General features: G+C 43.6%; 1 protein-coding gene across 1 annotated transcript in view; it reads left to right on the top strand.

Annotated features, from left to right (window-relative positions):
• The window catches only part of LMCD1 (LIM and cysteine-rich domains 1), an 88,732-nt gene that overhangs the window by 66,402 nt on the left and 4,722 nt on the right, over positions 1-17,608 (top strand). The window lies entirely within an intron of this gene.

Raw genomic sequence — 17,608 nt, 5'->3', positions numbered from 1 at the left:
ACTTAGCAATGATGTTTAAAACAGACATTTCTCACGAAGAATGATTGTTCTCAAGATTGCAAAATAAAATCAGATAGTTAGCATTTTTATAGGCTGGTCTCCTCTCCTGACCCTACCCTATATTGAGACAAGCCAAATAGCTGTCTGTTCTTAAAGCCTGGGTAACTTCAAGTTGAAAGGAGGCCTCTCTAAGTCAGTGTGACATTTCTAAACGCTCCTGTTTTCACTGCCAATCCCAAGAACAGATATGCCGATCTGAGTACGTACTGCATACTAAACAAGGGGTCCTACTGGTGCATTTGTGAGTGCTTGGCAACTAACTTGAAAGGTTAGAGGATCAAACCCACAGAACAATGCAGCAGTCTACTACTGTAAAGATTTGCTAAGTGCCTTAGAGTCGATTCTGACTCATAGCACTCCCATGTAAGGTTTTAAGAAGTGGTTGGTGAGTTCAAACTGCCGACCTTGCAGTTAGCAGTCCAGTGCTTATCCTATAGCACCACACCAGGATTTGGAAATCCTATGGGGAAGTTCTACTATACCTATAGGATCACTATGATTTGGAATTAAACTCCTCAGCAATATTTTGTGGCACTGAGGCAAAGACTCTCTTAGACCTTATTTACTGTGGCACTGAGGCAAAGACTCTCTTAGACCTTAGGTCCTTGCCACTGATCAACTTTAGGAAATATTTCAGTGTTTAAACAAGGACTAAAACAAAAACCTAACTTGTTGCCATGAAGTTGGTTCCGATTCATATTAACTCAATAGGACAGAGAAGAACTGCTCCATAGGGTTTCCAAGGCGGTCAGTCTTCTCAGCAGCAGACTGCCATAGCTTTTTCTGGTGGAGCAGAGGATGGGTAGTAGCTGCCCTTTCAGTTAGCAGCCCAGCACTTAGTCACTGCACCACCAGGGTTCTCTAAACAGCTATGGTGGTGGTGTTAAGTGTTGTCGAGTCGGTTCTGACTCATAGCAATCCTATATAAGGTTTCCAATGAGCAGCTGTTGGGTTAGAACCATGGACCGTTCAGTTAGCAGTCCATTGCTTATCTTATAGTACCACACCAGGAGTCTCTGAACAGTAGTTGTTGTTGTTAAGTGCCATCCAGTTGGTGTGACTCATAGCAATACCAAATGGTAAGTTCCCAGGTCAGACAGTAGGGCAGAGAACTTCAGGGGAAAACGGGAATGTGGGTTGGTTTAGGATGATTGGAGAAAGCAGACATCTCCTTCTTCACTCTAATCTCAATGTGATTTCATTGACAGATGATGTAGTGAGTGGTTTAGAATCTGGCCCCACTCAAGGTGTTGCTGTTGGCTGCCTCTGAGCCAGCTCCCTAATTCTGCCCCACCTGTTCCAAACTTCGTATTCACACTTTGACGGTTTTTGTCTAATTCACCCTTGCAGGGTGAGTTTTGCCAGCACCATTTTACAGGTGAGGAATTTGAAATTCAAAGCATTTAGGGAACTTTTTCAGTGTCCCGTAGTGTCTAAGGGACAGAGCTGGGATTCGAATTTAGGTTTGCTGACTCTAAATACAATGCTTTTTCTACTAGATGGTATTGCTTTATAGAAACCTGTTTGTTATTTTGGTGTAGTAAGAAGGAAGACAGTGTCTTGGTGTGGCACTGTAGGATACTGCGCTAGACCACAAGGTCAGTTTGAACTGCAAGGTCAGAGGTTCAAACCCACCAGCTACTCTTAGGAAGTCCCAGGGTCGCCGTGAATTGGAACCAACTCGATGGCACTTAACAACAACAAAAAAGGAGGAAGACTGGGTACTTTTTATGCAACTCTGTTTATCTCCTTGGAGCGGGGGAGTGAACAAAGAACTAGGTGGCCATGACTGGCTAGAGACCATGTGTCAATTTCAACCCTGCCATTACGGTGGACGTGGCTGTGTTCTCTGGACTGTTTTGCTAACTCTGTGAGCAGCCATCCTGTTTACTCGGTGTACCTCTTGCTTCTTATAAAAGGGCAGCATTGAACAACTGAGCCTTGTGTCTAGCAGGAAGTCTGAGTTTTGCTTCCCTGATGAAGGGCAATGAATTTTTTACAAGGGTTAGGATGTTGAACTTGAGAACCTAGGAATGTGAAACCATAATTCCTAACAGAAACTTATGAAAAAATGAGACCAAAAGAGAGACAGGTGAAAAATTATGCTAGGACAATATTGGCAGCACGTGAGTATTTAGCATTATTAAAAAGAACAACCTGATTGTCTTCAAGTCAGTTCTGATTCATGGCAATCCCAAGTGTTACAGAACAGAACTGCTCCTTAGAGTTGGCTTGGCAGGTTTTTTCAAACTTCATTTTGTTGTTGCTGTTAACATACACAGTAATATACACCAGTTAAACAGTTTCTACCTGTACCATTTATAGACACGGATGACTCTTTGTATTGTACAACCATTCACATTGTCCTTTCCTGGTTGTTCCTTCACCGTTACCATAATTTCATGTCCCTAAGGTTTCTATCTAATCTTTCTAGTTGCTCTTAGCAATTTGGTCCCATAAAAGTGCATAATGCTCAAATCAGACTTTGTTTTACTAGGAAAGCTAAAACTATTGTTTGGTTTTAAGAAGATTACAGGAGATAATTTTTGGTTCAAGGTTTAAAGGTTATCTCAGGGCAATATTTTCAAGGGTACACTCAGCCTCCATGGCTCTAGAAGTTTGGAGTTTCTGAGAATTTGAAATTAGTTTTTTTATCCTCCCCCTTTGATCAGGATTCTTCTATAGAATCTAGGTTCAAAATGTTCAGTAATGGTAGCTAAGTACCATTCAGCTCTTCAGGTCTCATGGCAAAGGAGACAACTAGTTGGGCATGGAAGCAATTAGCCACACATTCCACATCCTCTTCCTGTTCCTGACTCTCCTTCTTCCTCTGTTATGAAACCCTACTCTTAATGTAACATTTTGTTTCTATTCACCTGGAGCAACAGAGGAAGAGGGTCAGGAAGAGCAAGAGGATATGGACTGTGACCTCCATGAACAAAAGTTTTTAATATTTCTGAGGTCCCATTTATTTATTTTACCATTTGCTATTTATTTTATTATATTAGATAATTCATTGTTAAAATGTCAATGTGATAGCATTGTGCTGCTTTTTCATCTGAGAATTTTTATGATATTATTTTGAACCATCAGGTCCTTAATCTATTTTGATTTGTGTGTGTATGTAGTGTGAGGCATGGGTCCTATTTCAATTTTTCTGCCTACTGAAATCCAATTTTCCTAAGATTATTTATTGAAGAGATTCTTCTTTCCCCATCATAGGGACTTAGCACCCTTGTCAAAAATCAGTTGACCGTTTATATATGTCAGTTTGATTTTGGACTTCTAAAACAATTCCTGGTGTGGCGCTGTGGGTTAATGTGCTGGACTACAAGGTCAGTTTGAACCGCAAGATCAAACGGTTCAAGCTCACCAGCCACTCTTCAGAAACCCTATATGCAGTCACTATGAATGGAACCAACTCGATGGCAGTTAACAACAATAATACTATTCCATTAGTATATGTCTGTGTCTCTTGTTATACCAGAACTAGGCTGTTTTGATTACTATGGCTATATAGTATGTTTTCCACCTAAGAAAGATGAGGCTTTCTGCTCCCTCAAAGATGTATAAAGCCTTGGAAACCCTATACAAGGTCGCTGTCAGTCAGAAGTGACTCTCAGCACTTAACAACAACAATTGTTGTTAAGTGCAGTCGAGTCGGTTCCGACCCATAGCGACCCTGTATAGGGTTTCTGAGGAGTGACTGGTGAGTTTGAACCGCCGACCTGGCAGTTCAAACGGCTTTGCAGTCTGGCACATTAACCCACAGCACCACACCAGGACTCCAACAATAATAGTATGTTTTAAAATAAGGAAGTGTGAATCTTCCTACTTTGTCATTCTTTTTCAACATTGTTTTAGCTATTTGGGGCCTCTTGACATTCCGTATGGTTTTTGTAGTATAGTAAAATAGGCTGTTGGAATTTTGATCAGGATTGCCTTGAATCTATAGAAAACTTTGGGTAGTATCGACATCTTAACAATATGAAGTCTTCAAACTAAACATGGAACGTCTTTCTATTTAGTTAAGTCTTTAGTCTCTTTCAGTGTTTTATAGTGTTCATTATCTAACTCCTTTGTGTCCTTTGTAAGCTTTATTCCCATCTATTTTATTCTCTTAGATGGTATTGTAAATGGACTTGCTTCCCTAATTTCCATTTCCAAATTTCTCATCCTCGGTGTATAGAAATCCAGCTGATTTTTGTTTGTCGACCTTGTACCCAGCAACTTTGTTAAATCAGTTGTAGAACTCTTCTTGTAGACTCCTAGAGATTTTCCATGAATAGAAAATTTACTTCTTTTTTTTTTTTTTTTCTACCTGAATACCTTTTACTTCTTTTTCTTGTTTTATGGCTGGGTACAAGGTAGACAAACAATATTCAGTTGCTATTTAATGCTAAAATGACCTTTTGGATAAACTCGGTTAAATTCTATCACCAGTGTAGTACACAGTGAGGGTTCAAGGCATGACCAGGTGCACCGTTTTCTCGGTTTTATCTGGGTCCTGGCTGTGACTTTTGCAGATTATTTTAAGGAAGCCCAACTTGGCAGATACTGCACAGCAGCCTCCAGAAAAACAAAACCAGTGCTTCTGAATCCAACTCCGACTCCCCGTGACGCTTTGTGTGTCACAGGAGAACTGTGCTCCATAGGCTTTTCAAAGGTGTCGCTCGATGTGTTCAAACATCCAAGCTTTCAGTTAGTAGTTGATTACTTAACCATTTGCAACACCTGGGGACTCTACACCCTCTTAAATTTCCCATGGGGGTTTAGGAAACACTGGCACAGAGTCTAACCTCCCACTTTAGAGCTCATCCCAACCATCCCTCTCCTTGACTCACACTAAATTTCAGCACTCTGAGGCCCATGAGCTCCCAACTTCTGTCAGAGTTATCTTCTCAGTACTGAGCTCACCCTGCTCTGTCAGGCCTGCTAGGCCTCACCACCACGTCTCTCTGCTAGGCCTTATCACCATGCCTCTGCTAGGCCTCACACCATGTCTCTCTGCTAGGCCTTACTACCACACCTCTGCTAGGCCTTACCCCATGTCTCTCTGCTAGGCCTTACCACCACGCCTCTGCTAGGCCTTACACCATGGCTCTATGCTAGGCCTAACCACCAACCACACCTCTGCTAGGCCTTACACCATATCTCTCTGCTAGGCCTTACCACCATGCCTCTGCTAGGCCTTACCACCACTTCTCTGCAAGGCCTTACCACCATGTCTCTCTGCCAGGCCTTACCATCAACACCTGAGGCCTTAGGAAAGATTCATAGCCCACTAACTACAGACGCCAAGTCTTCCACTCCACCCCTCCACCAAACTGTCCCCAGAAGAAGGGTTTATTCAGGTCAGAAGAGCAGTTATTGGTGACAGCCATTTCCAAATCTGGGGCCCATGTGGAATTCCCTCTAGAGGCCGGGAGCTGAGTGAAGCCAGATAACCACTGCGCCAGTAGCGCTGTGAGAGCAATGCAGTCAGGTCTACCCCACAATGAGTCCAGTTACATCTGCACCCCCACCCCAGCTTTCAGAGGAGCCCAAATGACAGGCCAGGCAGCTGTCTACTTGACAGTCGAACTCAGGAGTTGAAGCTGCCCATACCTAGGTGCAGAGAAGGCCTATGAGTATTACCCTGGGGTTTGGGAGGCGGGATACTATGGGAAATGCCTTCAGCCACCAAGCTTGCAGAACAATCCCTCTTCATGAGGAAATACCACTGCAGAAAAATCCCAGATAATAACTCACCCGCTGTCAGTGCGGAGCCAGCCCTTTAAATCCATGGGGACGTTACAAAACAGAAACCACTTAGCCTTCCTCTCATTCCCTCACTTGCTCTACTGTTTGTGTGTGTGTGTATAGGGGTTGGGGAGGAAGGAGTGGAGGAAAGGGGGAGAATGATGTGGGGAAGGGGCAACTATGGAGAAGAGAAGACTAGAGAACAGGGAGGCAGGCAAGGAAACTAACAGTTAACCTCCTCAGTTGCTTCAAATAATCAGTAAGCCAGGCTGAGGCTATTATACCCATTTTAGAGATGAGGAACCTGAGGCACTAGCTTGCTGGTGAGTGGAATTCAACCCATCTGTCTGCTTCACCAGTGGTGTGGTGTCTGAGCAGTCCTGGGCCACAGGTCACTATGCAAAGACATGTCTAAGTGTATAAATGTGTAATGGGTAGGGGAAGAGCAGTCCCAGCTCAGTCCCAGAGCTTATCTCCATGCCAACAACAACCAACAGAAGGACTTGCCTGCCCTACCCACCATGAGTGCTTGTTGGTCTTGGGAGTTTTGCAAAGTCCCATGGCCTCAGGGGTTAACAACACTGGCCACTTGATCCTTGTCACAGCATTTGGCCAAAGCCCCTCCCCTCCCTTTCAAGCCCTTCATGTCAGCCTCTTTCACCTGGATGGAATTTATGTACTCTTGAGTGCGGGGAATGCTGTAGCCACCAGATCTTCAGTTCAAATGCACCAAGTGCTCTGCAGGAGACAGATGAGGCTTTCTGTTCCTGTAATGATCTACAGCCTCAGAAACCCTCTACAGGGTCACTATGAGTCAGAACCAACTGGATGGCAGTAGATTTCGTTTTTTTTTTTTGGTTTGATCCCTGCTAGCAGGGGTCATAATGTTATAATTGTTAGCAGCTCCATCAGACCCTTCCCCTGCATTTAGACAGCTTACTGGAGATTTTCTCAGAAATTAAACATACAGATTTTCTGGGCACTGTCATTTTGCCCAGGAATTTCCTCCCTTTCCCACACCCATGCTTTAACTGAAGAATGGAGATCGAAAGCCAGAACATAGCATTGAACGTCACGGCCTCTCCTTGGAAGTGAGTATTCCTGTAAGGAACTTCTCTTGCCATGCCCCTTCCCTTTCCCACTTTTTTTCAGGCCAAGTGCTTACACCAAAGAGTAACTACAAGGAAAAGCAAAACTTTAGAGAAGTTGAGACCGTCCTTACAATCATAAAGTTTTGCTTATTTGACCCCAGAATTACCCATTGGGGAACAGGGAGCATATTCTGACCCCTCAGCCCCTCTCTCCCCAGCAGAAGGCACAGAGGGGGGATAGAGGGCCCATCCCCACCCTCTCCAAAGGCCAGCCTCTCAGATGGAAACTTACAGCAGCTGGCTGCTCAGCAAACCCCGACTCCAGCCCCAGAGAGGTACATATTTGTGGGCACAGGACTTCCAAGTCTTGGTTCAAGCAGATGTTTGGCTTGTGAGCTTGGTAGCCTGGCTTTGCTGCCAGCCCCTCACTGGGAATTTGAAACCACCTCCCACCCTGTGAGCCCCATTGGAGGACTGGACATCTGGGGTGGGGTTGGGGTGGGAGGCAGAGACAGATCCCTGCCATCCTCTGTCCTTGAGGTACCGGGGGTACTCAGCTCATGAAGTCCTCTCCTCCCCTACTCCCAGACACCTGTGGGCAGGAGCATTGGAAGCAACACCACCAAATCACCATGGTTACCAGACTTTGCAACATCTGCTTCCCTTTCTCTTTGGGAAGATGTTTTAATAACATTAAAGGAGGAGATTTTTTGTTTTCCCAAAGAAAATTACCTTTATCCCACTTACAATACTACTATAAACATTTTTCCATGTTGTTGCATAGTCTTTTTGAGCTTTTTTTTTTTTTCTGGATTGGCTGCATAATATTCCACCGACTAGAACTACAGTTAGCAATTTTTCCTTTTTATTATTTTTATTATTTGGTACAGAGCGGACTGTGGTTATTTCTGTCTTTCCAGGCCATATAGTTTCAGTACCAGGCACTGAGGCATGTCTGTAGCTAGCCAGTAACTATAAACAAGTGAGTATGGTTGTGTTCTTATAAAATTGTATTTAACAGACACAGGCTGTGGGCTCGACTGAATCTACAAAATACAGTTTGTCTACCCTCAGACTAGTTTTACCATCTTTTAAATTACTTGGTTTTACCCAGTTTACTTTTGCTATTGGGAGTTTCTGGGTAATAAAAGTGGTTAGCATGCTTGAATACTAACCGAAAGGATGGAGGTTTGAGTTAATGAAAGGCAACTTGAATAAAGGTCTGGCTATCTACTGCTGACAAATCAGCCATTGAATACCCTCTGGAGTACAGTTCTCCTCTGACACACATGGGTCACCATGGATCATTGTCTATTAGGACAGCCGGTTTGGTTTTAGTTTTTGTGTAGGTTAAGCAATAATCGGGGAGTCCTGGTGTGGCACTGTGGGTTAATGCGCCAGACTGAAGAGTCATTTGAACTGCAAGTTTGGCGGTTCAAGCTCACCAGCTGCTCCTCGGAAACCTTATACAGGGTTGCTATGGGTGGGAATTGACTCGACGGCACTTCACAGCAACAACAACAACAAAGCAATGATGGGTGTCCCTGGGTCACATGAATGGGTGAGCATTTGACTATTAACAGAAAGTTTAGCAGTTGGGACCCATCAAGAGGAACCCCAGAAATAAAGGCCTGGCGATCTGCTTCCAAAACATCACAGCCTTGAAAAGCCTCAGGAGCACGGTTCTACTATGCACAGCTGGGGTCACCGTGAGTCGGACTTGACTCAATGACAGCTGGTTTGGTTGTGGTTTAAAGGATGACAACGATGATGTCATCATCCGCCATTCATGGGATACCCCACCTTACATGTTGCATTTCATAAGAATCATCCTGTTGATTATTTAAATTAGATTTCCTGGATTATTGGCCTAACAAGAATGCTGTTATGTATTGGTTAATACACAGCTAATATTTCACATTTTAAAAATATTTAGTATGCTTTCTTCAGAATTTTATTTTAACTTAGAGCCTAGATTACTTTGCCAAATAAATACATTATTTTCAAAATGCAGTAAAATATAAATTAGATGGAAAAACTAATGACTATTGTTATTCTCCTGTTGCTGCTATTGTTGGTTGCGGGTGATCCCAGCTCATGGTGATCCCATGTGTGTCAGAGACAGCGGTGCTCAAAAGGAAGATGGTTACCAGGCCTTTCTTCTGAGATGCCTCTGAATGAGTTGAAATCACTAGCCTTTCCATTAGGAGCTGAGTGCGTAACCAGATATCACCCTCCATCCTGCACAGAAAGAAAGAAAGAGAAGTTCGTAGTAAAGTTAAATATTGTTTTCCAATCTTCAAGCCATAGTTCATTAGTGATAGAAATATCAATGTAGAAGATTGTAACCAAATTTTAGAAAGAAAAAGAGTATTTTAAGGAAGTGAAAGTCTGTAACACACTGTTGCCGTTTGTGAGTGTACTGTCCTTGTTAAAGACACAGAATGTATTTCCTAGAAACAATATCAGAAAATATATTCATCTAGCTGGTGAGTGATTCACCCCAAGTCCCAGCAGAGTCCAGGTGAGGAAGTTCCCACTTCCAGAGCACCCCAATGGCTCGAGGTACTGGGCAAGGCCATTGCAATAGCAGGAAATAGACAGAGATGACCACTGCCTCCTATGCACACATTGGTCAGAGCCGAAATTAAGAACACAGTAAAGTTCCTTTTTATGACTGGGAAGTTTATGAAGCCTTCTTGACTTCATTCCCCCTGGTTTTTGTTGTTATTCAGTGCCATCAAGACATTTCCAACTCATAGCAACTCTGTGTAGGGTTTCTGAGGCGGTACATCTTAGTGGAAGCAAAAGGTTCATCTTTCTCCTGTGGAGTGGCTGGTGGGCTAGAACTGATGACCTTGTACTTATCCTACAGAGCCATTGAGCTCTCTAAACAACCCCTATTGCTGTTGTTGTTAAGTGCCAATGAGTCAGTTCCAACTCATAACAACCCTATATAGGGTTTCCAAAGAGCAGCTGGTGGGTTTGAACCTCCGACCTTGTGTTTAACAGTTGGTGATTATCCTACAGTGCTACAGCAGGATTCTGCATCCCCTCTACACCTGGTATATATGAATGAGGGAGATGTACTGAGCTATGTCTAGCATGTTACTTCAAGGAGTTCTGGTAGCAAAGTAGTCATGAGTCACACTGCTAATCTCATGGTCAGCAGTTCAAAACTATTAGCGGTTCCACAAGAGAAACATGAGGCTTCCTGCAACCATAAAGATTCACAGCCTCGTAAACCCTATACAGAGTCGCTAGGAGTTGGTACCGACTCCACGGCATACCACCAACATCAACCACCAGCATGTTACTTCACATTGCAGAGCGCCAAGCAAAGGGTTCCCTGGGTGGCATCAGTGGGTAAGTGTTTGGCTACAAGCGAAAACGTTGTTGGGCTACAAGTGGAAAGGTTGGCAACTTGAACTCATCCAGGGACTCCTCAGAACATGAGGCTGCCATGGGTTGGAATGGCAGTGATTTACAGCAACAACAAAGCAGTGTCTATGAATCTGAGGCTCAGAGGTATGAGTGCCTTGTCCCAGGTCTTCTGTGCCCCTAGTACTAACCTTGTTCCAAAGCCCATGACCTTAACCATTCCACAGCCAGCCTGCACCATAGGCGCCCCAGGAAAACTCAAGAGCAGGAGAGCAAAACCCAAGAGTACAAAGGATGCCAGGGATGATACTAACCCAGAAAAGAAAATGAAAAAATAAATATCCTGCAATGCAGGAGGTTGAAAAGCAAAGATGGTGAATAATCACCATAAGAGGAAATGGGGAGAAGCTGCTTATAAATAAATAGTTGAGCATCAGTGTTGGAAAGAAGCCAGCACCTGAATTCAAGTCTCTTATATTAATATTTACTATATCGTAATAGTGAGATTTTCACGGCTCTCTGGGTTTAGACTGGATAGGCCTTTGGATAAGAGTCTTCCAGAAGAAAACAACATGATAAGAACAGAAATTCTGGCAACCCCACTGGAGAGATTATTGTGGTTTCAAAGGGTCTTCATATCGCTGTTCCTCTCTTCAGACCAACGCAGCTTGATTCTTAGAGGCAGTTCTTTGGCCGTGTCACTCTTGGCCACAGTCCTTATTCTGCTGCTGCCTGAAACACTTTGCATCTGGGTTACGTCCATTGTAGAAGTCTTCAGAATTTTGCATGCCCACGTTGGATGTGCCCATTATCTAATGGTGCATAACAAACCACTCCAAAACTTAGTGGCTTGTAACAACCACATTCGTTTTGCTCTCAAGTCAGCAATTTGGGCAGAACTCAAAGGGACAGCTTGTCTCCTCTCCACTTGGCTTTATCTGGAGCAGTTTGAAGGCTGGGGCTTGAGACTTCTAAAGTCTTCTGAAGTTCCTTCATGCACATGTGTGGTCCTTGGTACTAGGAAGACACAAACAGCTGGCTCCGAACCAGCAGAGGCTCCTTGAGCACCTCCTTCTAGCTCTGTGTGGCTTGTCCACATGGTCACGCTGATACGGACACTTCAGGATCCTTTGTTGGGGTTCACTGTCATCAAGTCAGCTCCAGCTCCCAGTGACTGTAGGCTCAGTGGACTGAAGTGCTGGCTTGTCCTGAAGCATCCTTATGAACAGTTGTGGATCAGAGCATTGTGATCCAGAGGGTTTTCTTTGACTGGTTTCTGGGAGTAAATCTCCAGGCCTTTCTTCCTACTCCATCTTAGTCTGGAAGCTCCACTGAAACCCGTTCGGCATCAAAGCAACATGCAAACCTCCACTGGCAGAGAGGTGGTGGCTGCGACAGCTGCACAGGCCAGGAACTAAGTTTTCTGCATGGGAAGTGACAATTTTACCACTGAATTGTCAATTAGGACTTTCACGTTCATCAGCTCCCAATGTGTGTGTATTGAGTGGAAGCTGTGTGCGAGTCACCTGCTGGAGCTCACCACGGGAAGTCACGCAGTGGAGCGTTTGTCATACTCTCTTCTATAGACGTTAGTCATTATGGCTGGGCCATATTTGAAGAAGGAATTAGACTCCTCCTGTGCAGGAGAAGTGTCAAACTATGCCAATATGATTTAAACACATATTGACTGAGAGGGGATTCCAACCCTGCAGTTTCTTAGTTTTTGATACAGTTGCATCTAAAATGTTGCTCCGTCTTCTCAAAGTAGTTGCTTACAATTCCAAAGGCCTGAAGTACAGAATATCCAAACTCTTTAATTTGTTGTTGTAGTTGACATTCAAGTCAGCTCTGATTCATAGCAACCCCATGTGCAACTGAACGAAACTTTTCCCAGTTTTGCATCATTTTCACAGATGTTGGTGTGCTTGACCCTGTTGTTGATGACTATGAAGTATTTTCAGAGGCTCATCTTCCAGCATTATGTCATACAGTATTCTGTTGTGATATATAGTGTTTTCATTGTCTGATTTTCTTAAGTAGATTTCCAGGTCTTTCTTCCTTGTCTTTCTTAGAGTAGATGCTCCCCTGAAACCTGTCCACCATGGGTGAACCTGCTAGTATTTGAAATATTGGTGTCATATCTTCCAACATACAATAACACAAAAGCCACCACAACATGACAAACTGGCCAGTGTGTGGTGGGCCCTTTTGTTTAGACTCTTTTAATGAAGGATTTCTAACCATTTAAACATGACAGGACAAACCTTCACTGGTACAGGGAAGAGCTTCACATATATTGTAACTAGGAATTAAAGATTTGTTCTATACTTCCTCTCCCAAGGAGGAAAATTGGCTATGAGCAAGGTTATATGGAAATGTTCAAAGCTTTCTTATGAACTGCTTCTGATTTCAGATAAATGGAAGTATAATCAAGAATCCAATAGCCTGCTAATAATAAGTAATTCTTCTCTATGCCTATTAGTATAATCCCATAGAACTTTTACTTGACCACAAAATCCAAAAGAAAACCAAACTCTTGGCCATCGAGTTGATCTGACTCAAAACAATGCCAGGTGTTACTGAGTAGAATGGGATCTTTTTTGGCTGTAGTTTGTGTGGAAGCCGATCAGTACGCCTTTCTTCTTTGATGCCACTTGATGGCTTTGAACAGACAACCTATAAGTTAGTAGTTGAGTGTAGATCGCTTGGGTCACATGGGGACTTTTACTTGACCAACGTAACCTCAATTAACAGAGGAAGTAGCCTGAGGATGATCACCTTTCTTAAAAATAGCCTAGAATTCAAATTGATCTTTGCTAATGGACAATATCATTAAACCAAATCAATAAAATCATCTTTGCTGAGCTAAGTGATACTCTAGAACAAAGGTTCTCAAAGTGAGTTCCCCTGACCACGTCCATGTCTCCTGGGAACTTGCAAGCTCTTGTGCTTCCCTCAGAATCAGAAACTCTGGGGATAGGGCCCAGCCATCTGTGTTGAGAATCCCCCTGGGGATACTGAGACACACTCAAATCTGAGACCTCTGTCTTGGAGGAGCATGCCTGGTTAAGATGGGCAATAATTGAGCTGGGTGATAGTGATGGGTGAATGAACAAAGCTGGCACAGATGGAGAGAACTGATGTGGAAAAAAAGCAATGCTCGTCAATGACAGTAATAACTCCCCTACTAGTCTACATGCAGGAGTCCTACTATAGCACTGTGGGTTAATGTGCTGAACTGCAAAGTCGGTTTGAACCACAAGATTGGTGGTTCAAGCTCACCTGTGACTCCTCAGAAACCTTATATAGGGTCTCTGAGTTGGAACTGACTCTATGGCACTTAACAACAATAACAAGTCTACATGCCAGGAGTCCTGGTGTGGCATTCTAGGTTAATGCACTGGACTGCAAGATTGGTTTGAACTATAAGGACGGTGGTTCCAACTCACCAGATGCTTCTCAGAAATCCTATACAGGGTCACTATGAGTCGGAACCAACTCAACAGCACTTCACAACAGACTACATGCCTGTGGTACCACACAAAGGAAACCCAGGCCTCCAAGTCAAAATCAAACTCTGACTTCCACATATCCTTGTTTGTTGTTGTTGTTAAGTGCCGTCGAGTTGTTTCCGAACCATAGTGACCCTGTACAGGGTTTCCGAGGCTGTAAATCTTTAGGGAGGAGAACGCCTCATCTTTCTCCCGTGGAACAGCTGGTAGTTTCGAACTGCTGGCCTTAAGGTTCGCAGCCCAATTCGTAACCACTACGCTACCAGAGCTCCTTACATATCCTTGTTATCTAGGGGAAATGATTTAATCCGTCTGAGCTTTAGGGTTCTCACCTGTATGGAGAACTGATGCAAGGATAATTCATCATTGTTGAGCCCTTAAGTAGTCCTGGTTGCACAGTGGGCTACAAAGTACGCTGCTAAGCACAAGGTCAGCAGTTTGAATCTATCAACTGCTCAGTGGAAGAAAGGTGGGCTTTTTACTCCCATAAAGATGTAGAGCCTTGGAAACTTATACACACAGGGTCACCATGAGTCAAAACCAACTCTACAACACACCACCCCCATCACTGAGCCCTTATAAACTCCATTCAATTCATTATTTCTTTTAAGCAATCCAAAGTCCTCTGAGGTTCTTGTTGTTAGTAACCCATTTGACAGGTAAGAAACTATGGCACAGAGAAATTAAGTAACTTGCCCATGGTCACACAGCTATGAACTAGGCAATATGACCAGACAGTCCTCCTCTTTACCATCCTCTACAATTCAGAAGTTGTAAGTTCTTGTGGTAAGAGATTAAGTTTGTGCAGAGCAAGTTAGGTAAGCATCTTGGGGCCCACACTGGGCCTGAGCATTCTGAGTCTTTGCTGCCAGTGTGTTCATAGTAGTGGAGAGGCACGGCAACACAGTTCTGCTCAGTTACCCAGGACACCTTTGGGTCCCTCATTGTTTGAGACAGGAAAGGGAAATGGAAAATAGCTTGGAGGCAAGAAGAGAATATTGTCAGGACTCACTAAGTGAGCATTAATGTTCATAGAATAAGAGCAATGCAGCTTCGACAGTCAGGGAAAGCAGGGACTCCTCAGAGAGGTGTCAGGCACAATCAGGCAGTTGAGAGGATGAGACCAGACTCTGTGAGCAGGAATCTCTTTCCTTCTTCCACACTGCCCCCGGAGCCAGCTCCCAGTGTATCTACAGCACTCCTCATGGCAAGAATCAGCCTCTAGGGTCAAATTTGAATTCTTAACTGGGTCCGAAGCTATTCGTGATCACCCCAAGCTATCTATCTTCATGGACCTGTCTGTGTCTACTTCCTCCCACCTGCTGCTCCTCCCCAGACAAATCTGGGCACATTTATGTCCCTCTGCTTTTTTCTGCATCTGGAGACCAGACTCCCCAGTGACGTGTGACTAGTTTGGTTAACTGAAAGGAAGTTCTTTCTGCACTTCATTCCATAGAAGCCAGACAGACAGAAAACTCAGTTTGTAGTTAAACAGCCCAAAAGGATACAATTCCCAGTTATGCTGAAGAGAGGGCAAAAATAAATGGATGCTGCATCCTCCCTTATTTGTTGAATTAGACCCTTGGATGAGTCCCAGCTGAATGGGGACTCAGTCACAGGAAGAGGAACAAGGCTTTCATTTCGGTGATAACTCACATCAGTATGCTCATGGACATAGCTAAAACCACAAATTCAGTGTGTTCTGAGGAACATTCTTAGGTGATCAGGATCCTGGTCAAAATATACCCGGTTAACTAAACCCATTCCTTCTGTAGATATGTATGCCACAACTACTACACTTAGAGACTGCGCTCAGAACATGGGCTTTCTTGGCAATTTCATCTTCTAACTTTAACCTTCCCCCTTTAGACTCTTGCTTCCTCTTTATAGACAAAAGTAAACTGGGAATCTACCACCATTACCAGTACCATCAAGCCAATCCAACTCACGACAACCCCACGGTGCCAGAATAGAACCGTATCCTGTAGGATTTTCAGCAACTGAATTTTCATAAGTAGATGACTCTGACTTGAACCTCTAACTTCTCAGTTAGCAACCAAGCCCATTAACCATGTGCTGTTTTTGTTAAGTGCCGTCAAGTCGATTCCAACTCATAGTGACCCTGTATAGGGTGTCTGAGGAGCAGTTGGAGGGATTGAACTGCCGATCTTGTGGTTCAAACTGATCCTGTGGTTCAGTGCATTATCCTGCAGCACCAACCATTTATAACATCCCCAACCCAAAAAACTCACTGCCATCCTGTTGATTCTTACTCGTAAAAATTTTGTATCAGGTTTCCTCAGCTGTGAATCTTTACAGAACAGTAAGACTCATCATTCTCTCACAGAGCGACTGCTGGGTTTGAACTGCCAACCTTGTAGTTAGCAGTCCAGTGTTTATCTTCTATTGTCACTAGAACTCCTTTTTATAACACCCAGGGGCTCCTAAATTAAGAATGTTGTTGTTTGTTGTTAAGTACCGTTGAGTTGGTTCCAACTCACAGCAACTTTATATAGGGTTTCTAAGGAGTGGCTGATGAGTTTGAACTGCTGACCTTACAACCCAGTGCTTTATCCCACAGCACCACACCAGAACTCTGAGTGCTTAAGATTTAATGAGTGCTTCCCATCTTTTCATGTTAAAACAGTAAACATTTCTACCTTAGCTAACTTGCAGTTGGTGCTTAAGGAGCTCTGGTAACTTAGTGGTTATGAGTTGAGCTGCTAATCTCAAGGTCAGCAGTTTGAAACTATCAGCCGTTCCATGGGAGAAAGATGAGGCTTTCTGGTCCTGTAAAGATTTACAGCCTCAGAAACCCTATGCAGGGTCACTATGAGTCAGAACCAACTCCATGGCACACTATCACTACCACCACCACAGTTGGTGATTAGTAAACCAGAATTTATCATCCAAAGCCAGAGTCAGCAAACTTCTTCTGTGAAGGGCAGAGGGTATTTCAGGCTTTGGGTCAACAGTCAAAGACAATAGGTAACAAAAGAGACAACAAATGTTGACTGATAAAATTCAAAATTTAAAATAACAATAATTCAGTAAAGCCTGCAAACTCCAGAACCTGTGTTAAGGTGGAAACCTGTCAGAAAAGAAAAACTCAGATGTTTTTCACTAAAACTAGAGATAGAAAATGGTAAGGCTGCCCCTTGTCAGGGGCAGAATGCTTGCCAGACCCAGAAAACTAAGACAGTTCCTTTGGGTTCCAGTCCCCATAGGTGTTGCTCTAATAATACTAATAAAAGCGCAATTTGTAAAATATATTGCTGTTGTTGTTAAATGCTGTCGAGTCGGTTCTGACCCATAGTGATCCAGTATAGGGTTTCTGAGGAGCGACTCATGAACTTGAATTGGCAACCTTGCAGTTCAAACCCACTCTGCAGTCCAGCGCATTGACCCACAGCACCAGACCAGGACTCCAGGATCAGGCAGTGTTTCATTCTGCTGTACATAAGGTCGCTATGAGTCTGTACTGACTCTATGGCACCTACCAACAACAACAATTAATTTTAAAAATGGAATTATATTTTTGGAGTGGACCATTTCATGTCTTTGGAGGTCATATGTAAAACCCACTCTTGGCTCAGAGGCCATACAAAGACAGGCAGAAATCAGACTTGGCCAATGGGCCGTAGTGGTGACCCCTTGTATAAAAGCCAGAACCCTGGATTTGGGAGCAGGTTTGGCCCATGTTCAAAGCCTGGCTTTGCTTCCTGTCCTCTATAGGTTACTGAGAAAACCATTGAATCTCTGTAGACCTCATTTTCACCATCGCTGAAAGGAAAGATAATGACTTTCTGAAAGAAAATAACT

This window comes from Chrysochloris asiatica, unplaced genomic scaffold (genome assembly GCF_000296735.1).
Source record: "Chrysochloris asiatica unplaced genomic scaffold, ChrAsi1.0 scaffold00393, whole genome shotgun sequence".
Taxonomy (NCBI): domain Eukaryota; kingdom Metazoa; phylum Chordata; class Mammalia; order Afrosoricida; family Chrysochloridae; genus Chrysochloris; species Chrysochloris asiatica.
This window is presented reverse-complemented; position numbering and strand designations above follow the sequence as displayed.